Genomic DNA, 21699 nt, shown 5'->3' on the forward strand with positions numbered 1-21699 from the left:
AATCATTGTTGCCGCCATAGCACAGTATGCAGCCTTACAAGGAGGAACCAGTGGAAGTAATTCGAACAACAACGGCAATAACAATCCACCCCATGGTAATGTTAAGTCGTTGAGACATGCTACGATACATTTGGATATTTATAGCACGTTCGCTAATGCCATTTGTATGTTCTAACGTATGTGCAGGGTGCATGTACAAGCAGTTCCTTGACTGCAAGCCCGTGAACTTTGACGGCACCAGAGGTGCTGTTGCTTTTGTAAGATGGGCAGAAAAGATGGAATCTATTCTCAGAATGAGCAAGTGCGCTCCAGGCCAACAAGTTACCTACATTTCTGGGCTATTTTTGGACGGAGCCCTGTCCTGGTGGAACTTACAAGTTCAAACTCTTGGTGAAGCCGCAACTTATGCGATGACGTGGAATGAGCTAAAAGAGCTCATGCGAAGGAAGTATTGCTCACGCACTGAGATTCAAAAGTTGGAGACTGAGTTTTGGCATCTGAAAATGGAAGGACCCAAGATTGCTGAGTACGTTCACAGATTCCACGATTTGTCTCATGTGGTACCTTATATGGTTACACCGGAATTCAAACGAATCGAGCGCTTTATTTGGGGTTTAGCTCCACAGATCATGAGTATGCTCACTACTTCCAAGCTTGCAACAATCACAGAGGCCATCGATCTGAGCGTGACTCTTACTGAGGAGGCTATCCATTTAAACCAGTTTTCAAATGTTGAGCCAAAGAAGAAGGAGACTCACGTAGAATCATCTGGCGAGAACAAAAGGAAGTTCTCGAACTTCAAGCAGGGCACAAGCAGTGCTGGCAAGAAAGGAGAATCAAGCACACCGGTCCAAGCTGCAACTGGTGCTGGGAAGAAAGGAAAAGGTTATATGGGTTCGCTGCCCAAGTGTAACTCCTACCAACGTCATCATTCTGGCCGGTGTGGGCCAAAAGTATGTGAAGCTTGCGGAAAGGTTGGCCACCTGAAGGATACTTGCTGGGCGAGTGCTGGCCGGGGAGGCCAAGGAGGTTTTGGAAATAGGAACAATAATCGTGGTGGCAATGGAAATCGTTCGCAAGGGAACAATGGAGGAAATGGAAATCGAGGGAACAATGCAAATCAAGCTGGGGATGTGGATCGAAATCAGAACAATACACAAGCTGGGAATGGAGGTGGTAATGGGCAGAAACTTGGTTGTTTTAACTGTGGTGGCATTGGGCATTTTAAGAGAAACTGCCCAGGATTGAATCAAGTACGCGGGAGAGTGTTTAACATTGAGGCACGGGAAGCGTGCCAGGATCCTGATGTTGTTACTGGTACGTTCCCTATAAACCAACGCTTTGCATCCGTTTTGTTTGATACTGGTGCCGACTATAGCTTCGTGTCGTTAGAATTTAAGAATATGCTTGGGTTAGCCGCTAGTAAATTAGATATCATGTACTCAATTGAACTAGCTAATGGAAATCTAGTTGAAGCTAATGAAGTTGTCAGAGGTTGTGTAATCGAGTTGGGAGAGCGTGAGTTTACCGTAGATCAACTACCAGTCAAGTTGGGAAGCTTCGACGTGGTAGTAGGGATGGATTGGTTATCGAGCAACAAGGCTGAGATTGTTTGCCACGAAAAGGTCATTCACATCCAAACAGAAGATGGAGAAACGATCGTAGTTCATGGGGAGAAGCATGATACGCCTTTAAGAATCATCAGCTGCCTGAAAGCGCGAAAGTGTTTACAGAAAGGATGTGTTGCCTTCCTGGCACACATCGTGGATAAGAAAGCCGCTGAGCCAAAGATCGAAGACATCCCTGTCGTGAGGGAATATCCTGAAGTCTTTCCAGAGGACTTGCCAGGATTGCCACCCCAAAGGCAAGTGGAGTTCCGTATCAACTTAGTTCCAGGCGCCGCGCCTGTGGCTAAGGCACCTTATCGACTTGCCCCGTCTGAGATGCAGGAGTTGTCGACACAACTTCAAGAGTTGTTAGACAAGGGATTCATCAAACCAAGCTTCTCACCTTGGGGAGCTCCGGTTCTGTTTGTCAAGAAGAAAGACGGTAGTTTTCGTATGTGCATCGACTACCAGGAATTGAACAAGTTGACTATCAAAAATAGATATCCTCTGCCAAGGATTGATGATCTATTCGATCAGCTACAAGGTTCAAGCTACTACTCGAAGATCGATTTGCGATCAGGTTACCAGTAGCTGAGAATACAAGAGGAAAGTATTCCGAAAATAACATTTAGGACTCGCTACGGACATTACGAGTTCCTAGTTATGCCGTTTGGGTTGACAAACGCACCTGCAGTTTTTATGGATTTGATGAACCGAGTCTGCAAGCCATACTTGGATAATTCGTGATTGTGTTCATAGACGACATTCTGATTTACTCGAAGACGAAGAATGAACACGAACAGCATTTAAGAGCCATTTTGGAGTTGCTGAAAAAGGAAAAGTTGTATGCCAAATTCTCAAAGTGCGAGTTTTGGTTACGCGAAGTCCAATTCCATGGACATGTGGTGAATGGAGATGGGATTCATGTGGACCCCACAAAGATTGAGGCGATAAAGAATTGGGAGACTCCAAAGACGCCAACCGACATTCAACAATTCTTAGGTTTGGCTGGGTATTATCGAAGATTTATTGGGGATTTTTCAAAAATTGCTCAACCATTGAATTTCCTCACGCAAAAAGACAAGAAGTTTGATTGGGGAATCAAACAGGAAGAAGCGTTTCAACTATTGAAAGACAAGCTCTGCAATGCGCCGATCTTAGCGCTACTAGAGGGAACTAATGATTTTGTGGTATATTGTGACGCTTCGCGTCAAGGATTGGGTTGCCTGTTGATGCAACGCTAGAAAGTTATAGCTTACGCTTCGCGCCAATTGAAGGTACATGAAAAGAACTATACCACGCATGATCTGGAGCTAGGCGCAGTGGTATTTGCGTTGAAGATCTAGAGACACTATTTATATGGTACAAAGTGTACAATCTTTACAGATCATAAAAGTCTGCAACACATATTCGACCAGAAAGAGCTGAATATGAGACAAAGACGTTGGGTCGAATTATTGAACGATTACGACTGCGAGATCAAGTACCATCTAGGGAAGGCGAATGTGGTTGCCGATGCCCTGAGTCAAAAAGAGAGGATTAAGCCCATAAGGGTTAGGGCTTTGGAGATGATTATCCAAACAGATCTTTCCCTGCGCATTCTGTCGCGCAGAAAGAGGCGCTGAAAGAAAGAAACATTGAAGAAGAATATCTCCGTGGGATGGAGAAGCAGTTAATACCAAACGAGGAAGGGACGTTATGCTTCATGAAAAGGATTTGGGTTCCTCTGTTTGGTGGTTTGAGAAAAGTTATTTTTGATGAAGCTCACAAATCACGGTACTCTATCCATCCAGGAGCGGATAAGATGTACCAGGACCTTAAGGATTATATTGGTGGCCTAGGATGAAAGGTGACGTTGCTGTTTATGTTAGCAAATGTTTGACGTGCGCCAAGGTAAAAGCTGAATACCAGAAGCCTTCGGGACTTCTGCAACAACCTGAGATTCCCAAGTGGAAATGGGAACAAATTTCAATGGATTTCATAACAAAGTTGCCAAGAACGCCAAGAGGTCATGACACTATTTGGGTATAGTGGACCGATTAACGAAATCTGCGCATTTCTTACCCATCAGAGAGAAAGATAACACGAGCAAGTTGGCTGAGATATACATGAGAGAAATCGTTGCACGTCATGGAGTGCCTCTCTCGATCATCTCTGATAGAGACGGAAGGTTTGTGTCAAGGATTTGGCAGTCCTTTCAAGAACCATTCGGATCTCAGTTGAATCTGAGTACCACTTTTCACCCGCAAACGGATGGCCAGAGCGAGAGAACTATTCAGAAATTGGAAGATATGCTGAGAGCATGTGTTATGGATTTGGGTGGTAGCTGGGATAAACATTTACCATTGGTCGAATTTTCGTACAACAACAGCTACCACACCAGGATTGGAGCCGCGCCATTTGAAGCTCTATATGGCCGCAAGTGCAGATCACCGCTTTGTTGGTCTGATGCAGGTGATAGACAATTGGTTGGTCCTGATGTGGTCCAAGAAACCACAGATAAAATTGCACAGATCCGAGATCGCATCAAGGCGGCTCGCGATCGACAAAAATGCTACGCGGATAGAAGAAGGAAACCTCTGGAGTTTGAGGTAGGAGACATGGTTTTGTTAAAGGTATCACCCTGGAAGGGTGTGGCACACTTCGGGAAGCGTGGGAAGTTAAATCCGCGATATATTGCTCCATTTAAGATTCTAGAAAGAATTGGTTTAGTAGCATACAAGTTGGACTTACCTGCCGAACTGAATGGTGTTCATGATACATTTCATGTATCAAATTTGAAAAAGACTCCAACGCAAGAAACTGTTGTCATTCCCACATACGAGATTCATATCGACGACACGCTCCATTTTGTCGAAGAACCGGTTGAGGTTACAGATTGGAAGATAAACAAAACCCGCAGGAGCAGTGTCAAACTCGTTAAGGTTCGTTGGAATGCAAGACACGGTCCAGAATACACCTGGGAGCGTGAGGACCGAATGAAAGAAAAATACCCTCACTTGTTTCCTAAGACCCCTGCAACTAGAAGCAGAACCTAAAATTTCGGGATGAAATTTTTCTAACGGGGGGAGAATGTGACAACCCTCACCAAAACAGGTATCCGTATGAATTAATTAATATTAAATTAATGCTTAATTCATGTGCTTGCTTACTGTTGTGATTAAACTGCTACTTGAATTATGATACCTACATATACACGCATCATACTTTATTGCTGTCACTTCATTATTTACACAGAACTATAGTGACAAACTTGATGCACGAAAACACAGTAGCACAATGAACGGATAACCCAGTAACATGCTGACATAGCCAGCACTAGACAGACACTGTCTCTGAGGCCATTATGAGCGGGGGTTAGATCACTACACTAGTAGGGAGTGTAGAGAGGTGAGGATTGTAGCATTGCGTCACTAGGTGATAGTTACAGTGACCGGATGTGCCTAAAACATGCTCTAACTACAAAATCCTGCACTTTATTACAAAATTCAGCATTTAAGTTAACTAGTAAAGTGCAAAAAATTGGGAAAATAATACTAGACACTTTCCAAAGTGTCGGGAATTCTTTGTGTCACTAAAACTAATATTAAAGACACTCCAAATGCTTAATTATCACTTTAACGGATTAATATCCAACCGAACAACCGGACTTTACCCGAAACATAAAAATATTGTCAATGCCATTGTTTTCCTTTTCTGAGCTAGTTAGGGTCCCCGAACACCCTAACACCCGTTATAATACACTACACATTAATAACTAACTTAAATCCCTAACTAACCTAACTAGTACTTAACCATATCAGTGAAATGAAACTAAATACCCCCCCCCCATGATCCGATCGGTTCCCTCATGTGGGACACACTCCACAATTTTTGAATATTTTATTTGGCTTGTCTAATATCTTGGTAACATTTTACGTAATGGTTAATGAAAATGGATGGTCTATAAGAAGGTTTAGGAGGTAATAACGTTTCATTCTCACCAACACTTAAACAAAAACTACTCTCCCTCTCCTCTCCTTACAATCGGCCGAAACCAACACCCCACATCCACCCATCAATCAAATCTTGTTCACTCATTCTACGTACATACCAAGGTGCTAGAGATCATACAAGGAGACCCGGTACTTTCGGAATCTCAAGAACCTCACTACGTTGCTTTTATCCACCTTGTTTTCGCTTTGATTCTTCCCTAGCCTTGGGCTAGTTGTAAGTGCTTCTAAACACTTCCTTGTTCATGTTTAAAGTGGTTAATAAGAGATTTAACGGTTAAAACTCAAGAACATGCGAAAACAAAACTAAAAGTCTTGAATGAAAGATGAACAAGATGGTTAAAAAAAAGCTAGTGGTGTAAAACTTATGAATCTTGTTTAGCTATGATTATTTTATGTTGTTTGATGCTAGTAGTGGAACGGATCGTCATCTAACCATGCTAGATCATGTTCACGGAACATGAACTAGCAATATGTTAAGTGTAGAAGATACAAGATGACAAACCCTTCCTTACTTGAACATGAACTTGTGTAAAAGTGATTTTTCTTGGAAAATAGAGTTCTAAACTAGTAGATCTAAAGATCTACAAGTGGTATTTTCAAAGAACCAAGTGTAAGATGCAAATCATGTTTAAAAGCCGGATCTTTCATGAACTAAAAGCATTTTTGTGAACAAACAAGTGTGTAAACACTTGTGGGACAAAAGGATTTAAGAAAGAAATATTTTCGTAATTTTTGACTCAGAAGTTGTAAAATTGCATATTCTTTAAAAATAAAGTTTTCAAGAAACTGATTTCATTTTTAAAGATGAAAAGATCTACTAAATATGTTATAAATTTACTACATACTTTTACACAACTTACAAGTTCATTTGTTTGCGATTTATGCTTATTTTTGACTAGTTTGATGTTTGGATATGGTATATTGATGATTGCCAGTTCCAATGATTTAAGCACGGGGCGTGTTCAGCGGGCATGGCCCGTGCTGAGTTCTGCAGAAACTGAAAAACTAAGAAAATCCTAAAAAAATTAAAAAGAAATAAAAAAAATGATTAAGCCGTTGATTCCTAACTTTCTTAAAATCTTTGTGTCCCCGGCAACGGCGCCAAAAACTTGATGCGTGTTAGTGTGTATATATTTTAGGTATATATTTTAAGCCCTTTTTACATTTTTTAGCCAAGTTTTAAATTTATAAAACACGATATTCACTAACACTAAACACACATATGGGCAAGTGCACCCATCGTGCACGTACTATAGTGTTGGTAAGATACCGAGGTCGTCCAAGGACACAAGAGCTTTTAGTACCGGTTTATCCTCAACGTCTAATCAAATCAAAATGTTAGAAAAAGATTTTAAACTAAGAAAATTAAACTAACTAAAATGCTGAAAAATAAAATAAAAATAAAAACAGATAGACAAGATGAATCACTTGGATTTGACTCGTGTGTTAGTGTAACCTTTGATTATTTTCGCACTTTTGCACTTGTTTAAGAGATTATCTTAGTTATTGTAGTAGGCCCCTCTTTTGAAGGTGACGTTACCCTCAACCCAGTAGTTTGAGTCAGCAAGGATACAATCCTAAAGGGTCGGATTATTGAAAGATAATTAATTAAGTTATTAATGCATAATGTGGTAGGCCCCTCTTTTGAAGGTGACGTTACCCTCAGCTAAGTAGTCTGAGTCAGCAGGGATATAGTCCTAAGTAGCTGGGTTAAAGTTTTAATAGTAGTTTAACTTATGAGGGGATCAAAGAGTTTGGACCCCCACCATCCAATACCTTTGGATATTGAAGGAGGTCCTACTAAATTTGACCCAGGTCCTTTGCAGGATCTATACACTGAACAATGGCAAGACTCTTACCAAACCGTTCCCTTAACACCCGACCAGGTAGCCAACATACCTCCATATAGACCGTGGAGATATGAATGGTGAAAATATTTTATTTTATATAGACAGTAAAATAATGCCAAGACACCACGGACAAACGATAAGGAAGAATCACCTTCAACATAAGAAACTAGTAATTAAAGTAACTAATACAAAACCAATTAAAAAGTGCAAAAGATTAAAAATAAAAAGTATTACACTAAACACTTGTCTTCACCAAGTGATGTAAGAGACTTAGGCAAACATGGCCTTTGATTGTCAAGAACTCTTACGATCAATCTTGGATCCCGAGACGACTCACACACTCTATGATGGACAATGGATGATGGTGGTGGATGATGGTGTTGTGATGGTGGTGGGTGGTGGGTGAAGTGTGAGAGAGGTGGTGTGCCAAGGGATGAGTTGAAATGGCTCCAAGCACTCCTATTTATAGGCTGAACAGAAGCCTGGGCACGGCCCCGTGTCCGCTGGGCACGGCCCCGTGCCTGTCTGACACTCTCTCTCTTCATTAATTGTAATTCGCAACTACAATAAATGCGCCTGCAGCACTCTGACCACGCCCCCGTGTCCGCTGGGCACGGCCCCGTGGTGGGCAGTAGAAGCTTCTATAGGTTTGTCTTTTTTGCTGCTTCTTGGGCACGGTCCCGTGCTCGCTGAGCACGGGGCGTGTTTAGTCTTCTGACTTCTTTGTTTTGCTTGGGAAGATGCTGTCGGGAGGGTCGGCATATCACTTTTGTTCCTTTTCTTGTAATTATGTTAGATTTTGCTGTCTTTTTGCTTCTTTTGTTATTTTGAGCTCATTTAATCCTGAAAATACAAAAGGAAGACAATAGCACACTTTTTCCAACATTAGTACTAAAAAAGGGTTAGTTTTAAGCCATTATTGATGTAATTTATATGTTGTATTTTGTGCACATCAAATACCCCCACACTTGAATCTTTGCTTGTCCTCAAGCAAAACTCTTTATAATGTGGCTTTATTCACTCCCAAATGGAATGGGTAGAATAGAAGATTTTTGGACTTGTCATAGAGTGTCGGGATTTTCCAAGATCGTTTAGGTTTTTTTTTATTTATTTACAATCCTATTCGTCATGATTTATTAAAAACATTTTATAAGAGAAATTATTTATTAAGGCATAACATACCTCTTTAAAATTCCATTTATATACAAGTTCACATACCTCACGGGGGAAATCACTCACACTCGGCCGAAGGTGTATTTTTAGTGAATCACTCGAGAGCGGCATGGAACTTACTCCTACCATAAGCTTGCCAAGCAATCAGTCCTCCTCATTTTTTTTTGGGTAAAGGGTTACCCCGGTGATTTTTATAAATATCAACAAAAAACAAGTAGAAGGCTGAAAATACCCTCTAGTTCTCTTAGTGGCATACCACTAAAGAGTTCAACACAAAAACCAAAACCACAACCAATTACATCAAAAACACATAAAACATTGGTCTTCAATCGTCATCCAAGAAATCTTCCTTATCCATCTTCCACTCCTCCTTTTTAACTTTATACCTTTGTAAATATCAAGAGGACTTTTTGGGTGAAGGGTTAGGCTTGGGCTAAAGGTGGGTGGTTGGTTTAGTGGTTAGTGGAAAAGGGCAAAAGGCGTAAAAAGCGTCGGTTTTCGTAAAACATTTGGTTTTTGAGACTTTTTATTTTTAATGAAGTATTTATTCAAACAAGCCTTTGTTTGAGGAGCTTGGTTTGTTTATTTCCAACCTCATCATCATATTGTATTCTCGGAAGTCACACGAAAACCGAGCTTTGTTACTAAAATAAAGGGTTAAAAATGAAAAAGGGGTTTTGGTGGGTAAAAGGGTTTTGGGTTAAGAAATGAAAAGGTTTAAGCTCAAAGGGGTTAACTATGGGGAACTTTTGGGTAGGTGAAAAAAATGAAAATAATGGTGTTGAAAGAAAAAGGGGTTAGTCCTAATGCCTCCATCATTTACTTACTTGGGTTTAAGTTGGTAAGGATCGGGAATGAATTGTCGTGGCAAGTTCTAGAGTCGTAAGAACCAAGCGGCTATTCACACAAGAAACGAAAAATGAGTATTTAGTGTAAAGATGTATATTTGTATGCTCAATAAAGGCTCAAAACTCACTTTTGTGGGAATGGGTTTTTATGTGATCAAGTATATATAATCAAATTTTAACTAAGCTTGTCATGCCGTTTCATAATTTTCTTATGTTGGTTCTTTTTATCACGACGCTATTGGTTGTAAACTTATAAAAATATAACCTTGTTAGACTTTGAATTCCCAACTTAGACTTAGACAAATAAAAAAAATTGAAAATTTTTGAAAAAAAGTTTGGGGTGATTAGCGGTTCCAATAGAGTTTTGTGTAAGGCTGGTTATTAGGACTTGCAAAATTCAAGATTTTAGCATCCCCCCCCCCCCACACTTAGTTTACACATTGTCCTCAATGTGTCCCAAAAATAAGTTTTTGGGTTGATTGAATGTGTAAAATGGTGTTAAAAGCAAAATTTTATGTTACTGGCAGTCTGGACACGGCCCCGTGTTCAGGTGCCAGTAACAAAAATTAAAGATAAGAAACAGAAGCCTGGACACGGGGGCGTGTTCAGCGAACACGGCCCGTGTCCAGTTACCTGAACTGCGCAATTTTCTGCAGGATGTTCAGCACGGGGCCATGTTGGCTTGACACGGCCCATGCTGAGCTTACTGTAATGAAGAAATTGTTGTCAGATGGCCCTGTTTTCGTGCATGGGCCTATGTTTCTCGTTTCCCTTGTTATCCTTGACCATCCCGAGTGTGTTTTATTATAACACCATCCAAACCTTAAAACCATCATTTCATTAAAAACCATAGAGAGATACATAGTCCTAAAATGCTACTAAGTTTGATAAGCAAGCACATGAAGCATAAACCATGGAGTTCTAGCCTACAAGTTATTTTAATTAGCAAAATTTCTAAGAAGCTAATAGTCTTGGTTGGATGTGGCTTTATAGAACTCCTTCTTCCGGGCATGGACTCCTCATATGTCGGCTAGCCACTCCTCTATCTCCCTTGGGAGGAGAAAAGAGGGCTCGTTAGCGTTGGTTTGAGGAGTTGCGACTTCCACAGGGATTTCTTGTAGATGCTCAAGGGGAGGTTCCGCTGGAATGTCGTCCCACCCGGTAGGGTTGTTTACTCCAAGTGCTAGGTTCCAATCCTCTTGAGGGAGGACGGGTTCCATTGGAGGTGTTACAAGAATATTTAACCTCTGGTGCAAGAGGTTAATTTCTTGAAAGCTATTCTCCAGCCCCACCGTAAGATAGTTGATACGGTCAATTAGGACCTCCTCTACTGAAGTCATTTCATCGAGAGCTTCCCTTAACGCTATGACATAGTGTACAATTGTAGCCTCAATGGAAGGCCTTCTCCCTCTTCGACTGTTTGATGAATGCACGGAAGATGTCTCGCTGTTTTCGCTTGACATTCTGTGAAAATAAACTGAAAATAGCTTATTTTGCTGAAACAGTGGTTTGGACACGGCCCCGTGCTCAATGAGCATGACCCTGTGTTCAACTTTCTGCAGAATTTTGAGACAAGGAATCTTGAAGTTCCAAGTTATTTTCTTAACTTGTGAAGCTTTTTTGAACAAAAGTAACTTAAAACAATGTTATACAACTTATTTTTACCAAGATTCTTTGAACAAAACTCAATAATCCTTGCCATAAAGCTTGAAACTTCAAACTTTAATGGAGGTTTTTGGAGAAAGAGGAAGAAGAAGGAAATGGATAAAAGAGGAAAGGACAAGATGGTTGTTGAACATTATTTTAGAACATACCTAGGATGGTAGGAGAGAAGATTCCTTCAAATCTTTGTCCCTGGATGGTCCAAATGTGCAGAATTCTTGGCTGCATTTATAGAAAACGACAGCGTGCTGGACACGGCCCCGTGTCGGCTGGTCACGGCCCCGTGTGCAGGCAAGGTTCTGACACAGTTTGTCCGTATTATGACGTAAGGTCAGGAGGGAATCTTTTTGGTGGGCACGGGGACGTGTTGGCTGGACACGGCCCCGTGTCGGAGAACTGATTATGAAGTTTGTCTATTTACTAAGGAACTTATTTACATCGGGTGGTTCCTTACTGGTTGGAACAACCCCAAAGTGCCTAAGGTACCTTAATTGCTCTAGACTAAGACGAGAACGCAAGAGGTTGTCGGTGAGGGTAATTCCTATGTTTATTGTAGGTGGACAAGTCCAACCCTTTTCCGGTCTCTCGTTAAAGAAGGTATATGCCGAATCGCTCAGGTCTATGTATGCACCGAACGAAGTCGATGGAGAGTCCTTCACGGCACAATCGGCACAGGACGACTATTGTCCAAGTCTTTGCTAGAGTTGAAGGTAAGATCGGAAACAACGAGGTTGTTTTCATGCGACTCCAACAATTCTTCTTGGTCATCTTCTTGGGATGAATCAATGAAATCCTTCCTAAGCTCTTTTAACCAATTAAGAATTAGATTTTCTAATTGAATTAACTCGTCAAGGAGCATTTCTCCTAGAATATCCGGTTGGGCGCATTCGAGGGAGAGATAGTGATTATTTTTACTTTCGCCCCTCTTAAGTTTATAAGGAGACGATGGGTCTATATAGTGGGGCTTATAATTTAGAAAATAACATTCTAATTCTTTATGGTTGCCACCACATAATCAACACCACGTACCATAAGAGTGCCAAAAGTAAAAAGAATTACCATCACTCATGTTTGTGTCAGAAATTACCAACCGTCGGGATCTAACGGTTCTGTTTTCAGTAACTGAATCTTGGGCACGGGGGCGTGTTGAGTAAGCACGGCCCCGTGTTCAGCTTACTGTCTGACTTAAAACAAGATTGCCAGTTCCAATGATTTGAGCACGGGGCGTGTTCGGCGGGCACGGCCCGTGCTGAGTTTTGCAGAAGCTGAAAAACTAAGAAAATCCTACAAAAATTAAAAAGAAATAAAAAAAATGATTAAGCCGTTGATTCCTAACTTTCTTAAAATCCTTGTGTCCCCGGCAACGGCGCCAAAAACTTGATGCGTGTTAGTATGTATCTATTTTAGGTATATATTTTAAGCCCTTTTTACACTTTTTAGCCAAGTTTTAAATTTATAAAACACGATATTTACTAACACTAAACACACATATGGGCAAGTGCACCCATCGTGGACGTAGTATAGTGTTGGTAAGATACCGAGGTCGTCCAAGGACACAAGAGCTTTTAGTACCGGTTTATCCTCAACGTCTAATCAAATCAAAATGTTAGAAAAAGATTTTAAACTAAGAAAATTAAACTAACTAAAATGCTGAAAAATAAAATAAAAATAAAAACAGATAGACAAAAGATGAATCACTTGGATCTGACTCGTGTGTTAGTGTAACCTTTGATTATTTTCGCACTTTTGCACTTGTTTAAAAGATTATCTTAGTTATTGTAGTAGGCCCCTCTTTTGAAGGTGACGTTACCCTCAACCCAGTAGTTTGAGTCAGCAAGGATACAATCCTAAAGGGTCGGATTATTGAAAAAGATAATTAATTAAGTTATTAATGCATAATGTGGTAGGCCCCTCTTTTGAAGGTGACGTTACCCTTTGCTAAGTAGTCTGAGTCAGCAGGGATACAGTCCTAAGTAGCTGGGTTAAAGTTTTAATAGTAGTTTAACTTAAGAGGGGATCAAAGAGTTTGGACGCCCGCCATCCAATACCTTTGGGTATTGAAGGAGGTCCTACTAAATTTGACCCAGGTCCTTTGCAGGATCTATACAATGAACAATGGCAAGACTCTTACCAAATCGTTCCCTTAACCCTCGACCAGGTAGCCAACATACCTCCATATAGACCGTGGAGATATGAATGGTGAAAATATTTTATTTTATATAGACAGTAAAATAATGCCAAGACACCACGGACAAACGATAAGGAAGAATCACCTTCAACATAAGAAACTAGTAATTAAAGTCATTAATACAAAACCAATTAAAAAGTGCAAAAGATTAAAAATAAAAAGTATTACACTAAACACGTGTCTTCACCAAGTGATGTAAGAGACTTAGGCAAACATGGCCTTTGATTGTCAAGAACTCTTATAATCAATCTTGGATCCCGAGACGACTCACACACTTTATGATGGACAATGGATGATGGTGGTGGATGATGGTGTTGTGATGGTGGTGGGTGGTGGGTGAAGTGTGAGAGAGGTGGTGTGCCAAGGGATGAGTTGATATGGCTCCAAGCACTCCTATTTATAGGCTGAACAGAAGCCTGGGCACGGCCCTGTGTCTGTCTGACACTCTCTCTCTTCATTAATTGTAATTCGCAATTACAATAAATGCGCCTGTAGCACTCTGACCACGCCTCCGTGTCCGCTGGGCACGGCCCCGTGGTGGGCAGTAGAAGCTTCTATAGGTTTGTCTTTTCTGCTACTTCTTGGGCACGGCCCCGTGCTCGCTGAGCACGGGGCGTGTTCAGTGTTCTGACTTCTTTGTTTTGCTTGGGAAGATGCTGTCGGGAGGGTCGGCATATCACTTTTGTTCCTTTTCTTGTAATTATGTTAGATTTTGTTGTCTTTTTGCTTCTTTTGTCATTTTGAGCTCATTTAATCCTGAAAATACAAAAGGAAGACAAAAGCACACTTTTTCCAACATTAGTACTAAAAAAGAGTTAGTTTTAAGCCATTATTGATGTAATTTATATGTTGCATTTTGTGCACATCATAAGCGTGGCCACCTCCAGTTACAGAGGAAACTCTGGCGAAATTTTTCCAGAAAATAACACTTCGAAATATTTTGTGACAATTGTTATGAATATGTTTTAACTTGTTTTCCAAATAAAATTCGCCATGATTTTTATTACAAAATTACCAAGTGTCGGAGGTGGATTTTCGTAAATAAAACTTGTTAAATATATATTTTGAATATATATTTCATAGTAAAACACTTGTGTGATTTTATGATTATCTTGTGAACTATATATTATTTTTAGAGTAAAAATAATATAACCTGGAAAATATCTTGAAGTTACGACCTCCAAAATAATACCAACATATTTACAAATAAATATCTATGTTACACCGACATTATTATTACCACCCGAACTTTAAATGTAACTTATGTATTTTCAGAAAATACTCTTAAATGCGTGTTTTGACAAAGTATTATTTTGGAATTTGTAACGAATAAAATATAACATTTTTGGGAAAAATATGTATATTTTGGAGATAGAATATTTTGGACAAATGAATTAAAATATATTTTATTAAGTGAGACTTAATAATATATTCTTGAAGTTAGAAAAACGCACATGTATTAAAACCCCCATCCTTGGGAAGGAACATATTTATACAAAATAATTAAGAAGTGTAAATACGAAATAGTTGCCTAACTATTTCCCAAAAACGTTAAACCTTAAGCCAAGGCACGGCCGTCCGTCTAATAGAAGTTAGTACGTGTAGGTCGTCACGCAACAGGTTAATTGGGATTTACTATTTCAAGACGCACTTCTGTGAGCTCATGTCCCCCTTTTCTCTTAACTGTTTTCAGTTTTTATACTTCGGGGGTGAAATACATGTTACTATGATTACGAATACTTTCTACATGGTATGGTTAGTGTAAGGAGGATTACTACTTTGATCATGTGAGTGGGTAGCCATTAATCCTCATTGTAAGACCGAGGGTCATTAGCGGTAGATTTATCTGGGTGTAGCGAGCCCAGCCCCAGGCCCAACAGAACGGACCTCGGGGTGACTTTGAGCCCGACGCAAAAATCTGCTAGGTTTGAGTCTTCCTACTGCACTTCACACATATCAATGGCCTTGCAAACCATTGGTGATCTCTTTATTTCCATATTTGCTACATACCAGGGATTTTCATATTACAAAGGTTTTACATACTCACATTACATGAACTCGCTCAACATTTTTGTTGATTTTTCCAACTTACATGTATTTCAGGGAATTAGGGATCTGGTGAGGTATGCTACGTTCTCACGCTGCGTAAGGGAAATGAGGTCATCCAAGTTTTGGGGTTGTGGCTTTTACCTGGAGGAGTCACAAGTCTTAAACTGTGTCTATTTCATGTTTGTGGTTGTGTTTTATGAACAATGTTTTTATTTTGTTATGTTGTAATCCCGTTGCATGTGTCGACGTTTTAAACAACGTTGTGGTACTTTTATTTTAAAACATGAATCTATGGATGATCATCATGGTTTTACTTTCATATAGCTTTGTTGTGATTAAGGTATGGTATTAAGAAGTCACACCAAATTAACCCACGCTTCCGCAAAGCCAGGGTGTGACAAACAATACTTGTGTAACTTAAATATTTATTTTGTGAGAGCGTTGGTATTATTTTGGAGTCGTAGTTTCATGGTATTTTCAAGTTATATTGTTTTTTTACCCTAAAAAATAATATATCTAGTGCACAGAATAACAAACAATCACACAAGCGTTTTAGTATAAAATATATATTCTAAATATATTTTTATCAAATCTTATTTACAAAAATCCACCTCCGGTACTTGGAAATTTTGAAATAAAAATGATGGCAAAGTTTATTTAGAAAAATAAAGTTAAAAATATATTTGCAAACTATTGTTAGAAAAATATTTCTAAGTGTTGAAATTCTAGAAAAATTTTGCCAGAGTTTCCTTTGTAAATGGAGGCGTCCATGCTTACTAGCATATCATTTTCTTTTGTAAAATCATTCAAACAATTATCAACCAACAATATACAATTTCTAATTACCAAAGCATAAATCATAAACTCATGAACTTGAAAAATTTATAAAAACGTGTAGTAACTTACTAACATACTTAGTAAGTCTTGTTACCTTTAAAAATGTGATTGGTTCTTTAAAAACTTTATTTTTAAAAAATTTGTATTTTCACAACTTATAGTCAAAATTTCTAAAAATATTTCTTTGTGAAATTTTCTTCTTTTACACAAGTGTTCCTACACTTGTTTATCCACTAAAACTGCGATTAGTTTATGTAAGACCCAAGTTTTAACAAAACTCTTTCTTTTCACTTGGTTCTTTTGAAAAACCACTCGTAGATCTTTAGATCTACAAGTTTACAACCCATTTTGATCTTTATTTTTCAAGAAAACATGTATGTAATCAAGTTCATAGCTTATGTGTGGATGATTTCATCATCCACAACATTTTTAACCTTCACATCTTGCTAGTTCATGTCTTTAAACATGATCTAGCAAGCCTATGTGATGAACCATAACATTTTCACTAACAACAACATCCAACAAGCATAACAACACAAGAACAACATGATTTCATCATCACTTTAACCATTTTTCATTACTTGTTAGTTTATGTTTCAAGGCTTTGTTTATGTTCTTTAGAGTTCTTAACATTTCACCATTCCTTTTGCTATTAAGCAACAAAAATATGAACAAGATGAAGATCTAAGGCACTTACTACTAGCACAAGGCTTGGGGAGTTTCAAAGCGTAAAAGTGATGGATAAAAGAAAACTAGAGCGGTCCTTGAGCTTCCGAACACACCAAGCTTAGTTGTAGGGCCTCTTACACCTTTGGGTATATATGGAGTGCTTGATGGAAGCTTGAAGGTGGTGGTATGGTGGTGTCGTGGTGGCGGCCGAACACACAAGGGAAGGGAGAGAGATGAGTGCTTGTTGTTGGTGAAATGAGTTTGAAAGGTTATCTAATGGTCTTTTATAAATAACTCCCAAAGTTATTAACTTCTAGTTAACATGCTCCTTAATCCAACTACAAGATCAATAAAATAATAAAAAAATCATGGGTTGTCCCCACTCTCACACAACTGGTTCGAATGGGGGGGGTATGGGGTGGGTTGTAATGGATCTAGTTACTAACTAGTTAGGATTTAGGTGTTAAGTAAGTATGTTATGATGCATTGTTATTTATAAGGTGTGTTAGGGTGTTCGGGGACCCTAACTAGCTCAGAAAACTAAAAACAATATGTTTGACAATATTTTTATGTTTCGGGTAAAGTCCGGTTGTTCGGTTGGGTGTTGTTCCGTTAAAGTGCTTAATAAATCCGTAAGGTGTCTTTTATATTACATTTTGTGACACATTTAATTTCCAACGCTTTGAAAAGTATCTAGGACTCTTATTGATGCGTGTTAGTGTGTATATATTTTAGGTATATATTTTAAGCCCTTTTTACACTTTTTAGCCATGTTTTAAATTTATAAAACATGATATTTACTAACACTAAACACACATATGGGCAAGTGCACCCATCGTGGACGTAGTATAATGTTGGTAAGATACCGAGGTCGTCCAAGGACACAAGAGCTTTTAGTACCGGTTTATCCTCAACGTCTAATCAAATGAAAATGTTAGAAAAAGATTTTAAACTAACAAAATTAAACTAACTAAAATGCTGAAAAATAAAATAAAAATAAAAACAGATAGACAAGATGAATCACTTGGATCCGACTCGTGTGTTAGTCTAACCTTTGATTATTTTCGCACTTTTGCACTTGTTTAAGAGATTATCTTAGTTATTGTAGTAGGCCCCTCTTTTGAAGGTGACGTTACCCTCAACCCAGTAGTTTGAGTCAGCAAGGATACAATCCTAAAGGGTCAGATTATTGAAAGATAATTAATTAAGTTATTAATGCATAATGTGGTAGGCCCCTCTTTTGAAGGTGACGTTACCCTCAGCTAAGTAGTCTGAGTCAGCAGGGATACAGTCCTAAGTAGCTGGGTTAAAGTTTTAATAGTCGTTTAATTTATGAGGGGATCAAAGAGTTTAGACCCCCGCCATCCAATACCTTTGGGTATTGAAGGAGGTCCTACTAAATTTGACCCAGGTCCTTTGCAGGATCTATACACTGAAAAATGGCAAGACTCTTACCAAACCGTTCCCTTAACCCCCGACCAGGTAGCCAACATACCTCCATATAGACCGTGGAGATATGAATGGTGAAAATCTTTTATTTTATATAGACAGTAAAATAATGCCAAGAGTCCACGGACAAACGATAAGGAAGAATCACCTTCAACATAAGAAACTAGTAATTAAAGTCATTAATACAAAACCAATTAAAAAGTGCAAAAGATTAAAAATAAAAAGTATTACACTAAACACTTGTCTTCACCAAGTGATGTAAGAGACTTAGGCAAACATGGCCTTTGATTGTCAAGAACTCTTACGATCAATCTTGGATCCCGAGACGACTCACACACTCTATGATGGACAATGGATGATGGTGGTGGATGATGGTGTTGTGATGTTGGTGGGTGGTGGGTGAAGTGTGAGAGAGGTGGTGTGCCAAGGGATGAGTAGAAATGGCTCCAAACACTCCTATTTATTGGCTGAACAGAAGCCTGGGCACGGCCCCGTGCCCGCTGGGCACGGCCCCGTGCCCGCTGGGCACGGCCCCGTGCCTATCTGACACTCTCTCTCTCTTCATTAATTGTAATTTGCAATTACAATAAATGCGCCTGCAGCACTCTGACCACGCCCCCGTGTCCGCTGGGCACGACCCTGTGGTGGGCAGTAGAATCTTCTATAGGTTTGTCTTTTCTGCTGCTTCTTGGGCACGGCCCCGTGCTCGCTGAGCACGGGGCGTGTTCAGTGTTCTGGCTTCTTTGTTTTGCTTGGGAAGATGCTGTCGGGAGGGTCAGCATATCACTTTTGTTCCTTTTCTTGTAATTATGTTAGATTTTGCTGTCTTTTTGCTTCTTTTGTTATTTTGAGCTCATTTAATCCTGAAAATACAAAAGGAGGACAAAAGCACACTTTTTCCAACATTAGTACTAAAAAGGGTTAGTTTTAAGCCATTATTGATGTAATTTATATGTTGCATTTTGTGCACATCAGATACCCTCACACTTGAATCTTTGCTTGTCCTCAAGCAAAACTCTTTATAATGTGGCTTTATTCACTCCCAAATGGAATGGGTAGAAGAGAAGGTTTTTGGACTTGTCATAGAGTGTCGGGATTTTCCAAGATCGCTTAAGTTTTATTTTTATTTATTTACAATCCTATTCGTCATGATTTATTAAAAACATTTCATAAGATAAATTATTTATTAAGGCATAACATACCTCTTTAAAATTCCATTTATATACAAGTTCACATACCTCACGGGGGAAATCACTCACACTCGGTCGAAGGTGTATTTTTAGTGAATCACTCGAGAGCGGCATTAAACTTACTCCTACCATAAGCTTGCCAAGCAATCAATCCTCCTCCTTTTTAACTTTATACCTTTGTAAATATCAAGAGGACTTTTTGGGTGAAGGGTTAGGCTTGGGCTAAAGGTGGGTGGTTGGGTTAGTGGTTAGTAGAAAAGGGCGAAAGGCGTAAAAAGCGTTGGTTTTCGTAAAACATTTTGTTTTTGTGACTTTTTATTTTTAATGAAGTATTTATTCAAACAAGCCTTTGTTTGAGGAGCTTGGTTTGTTTATTTCCAACTTCATCATCATTTTTTTAGGAAGTCGCACGAAAAACGAGCTTTGTTTCTAAAATAAAGGGTTAAAAATGAAAAAGGGGTTTTGGTGGGTAAAAGGGTTTTGGGTTAAGAAATAAAAAGGTTTAGGCTCAAAGGGGTTAACTAGGGGGAATTTTTGGGTAGGTGAAAAAAAATGAAAATAATGGTGTTGAAAGAAAAAGGGGTTAGCCCTAACGCCTCCATCATTTACTTACTTGGGTTTAAGTTGGTAAGGACCGGGAATGAATTGTCGTGGCAAGTTCTAGAGTCGTAAGAACCAAGCGGCTATTCACACAAGAAACGAAAAATGAGCATTTAGTGAAAAGATGTATATTTGTGTGCTCAATAAAGGCTCAAAACTCACTTTTGTGGGAATAGGTTTTTATGGGATCAAGTATATATAATCAAATTTTAACTAAGTTTGTCATGTCATGTCATTTCATAATTTTCTTATGTTGGTTCTTTTTATCACGACGCTATTGGTTGTAAACTTATAAAAATATAACCTTGTTAGACTTTGAATTCCCAACTTAAACTTAGACAAGTAAAAAAAAATTAAAAATTTTTGAAAAAATTTGGGGTGATTAACGGTTCCAATAAAGTTTTGTGTAAGGCTTGTTATTAGGAATTGCAAAATTCAAGATTTTAGCATCCCCCCACACTTAATTTACACATTGTCCTCAATGTGTCCCAAAAATAAGTTTTTAGGTTGATTGAATGTGTAAAATAGTGTTAAAAGCAAAATTTTATGTTACTGGCAGTCTGGACACGGCCCCATGGTGACCGGGCACGGCCCCGTGTTCAGGTACCAGTAACAAAAATTAAAGAAAAGAAACAGAAGCCTGGACACGGGGGCGTGTTCAGCGAACACGGCCCGTGTCCAGTTACCTGAACTGGGCAATTTTCTGCAGGATGTTCAGCACGGGGCCGTGTTGGCTGGACACGGCCCGTGCTGAGCTTACTGTAATGAAGAAATTGTTGTCGGATGGCCCTGTTTTCGTGCATGGGCCTATGTTTCTCGTTTCCCTTGTTATCCTTGACCATCCCGAGTGTGTTTTATTCATTATAACACCATCCAAACCTTAAAACCATCATTTCATTAAAAACCATAGAGAGATACATAGTCCTAAAATGCTACTAAGTTAGATAAGCAAGCACAAGAAGCATAAACCATGGAGTTCTAGCCTACAAGTTATTTTAATTAGCAAAATTTCCAAGAAGCTAATAGTCTTGGTTGGATGTGGCTTTATAGAACTCCTTCCGGGCATGGACTCCTCATATGTCGGCGAGCCACTCCTCTATCTCCCTTGGGAGGAGAAAAGAGGGCTCGTTAGCGTTGGTTTGAGGAGTTGCGACTTCCCCCGGGATTTCTTGTAGATACTCAAGGGGAGGTTCCGCTGGAATGTCATCCCACCCGGTAGGGTTGTTTACTCCAAGTGCTAGGTTCCAATCCTCTTGAGGGAGGACGGGTTCCATTGGAGGTGTTACAAGAATATTTAACCTCTGGTGCAAGAGGTTAATTTCTTGAAAGCTATTCTCCAGCCCCACCGTAAGATAGTTGATACGGTCAATTAGGACCTCCTCTACTGAAGTCATTTCATTGAGAGCTTCCCTTAACGCTATGACATAGTGTACAAGTGTAGCCTCAATGGAAGGCCTTCTCCCTCTTCGACTGTTTGATGAATGCACAGAAGATGTCTTGCTGTTTTCGCTTGACATTTTACGAAAATAAACTGAAAATAGCTTATTTTGCTGAAACAGTGGTTTGGACACGGCCCCGTGCT

The sequence above is a fragment of the Helianthus annuus genome, chromosome 15 (genome assembly GCF_002127325.2).
Source record: "Helianthus annuus cultivar XRQ/B chromosome 15, HanXRQr2.0-SUNRISE, whole genome shotgun sequence".
NCBI lineage: Eukaryota > Viridiplantae > Streptophyta > Magnoliopsida > Asterales > Asteraceae > Helianthus > Helianthus annuus.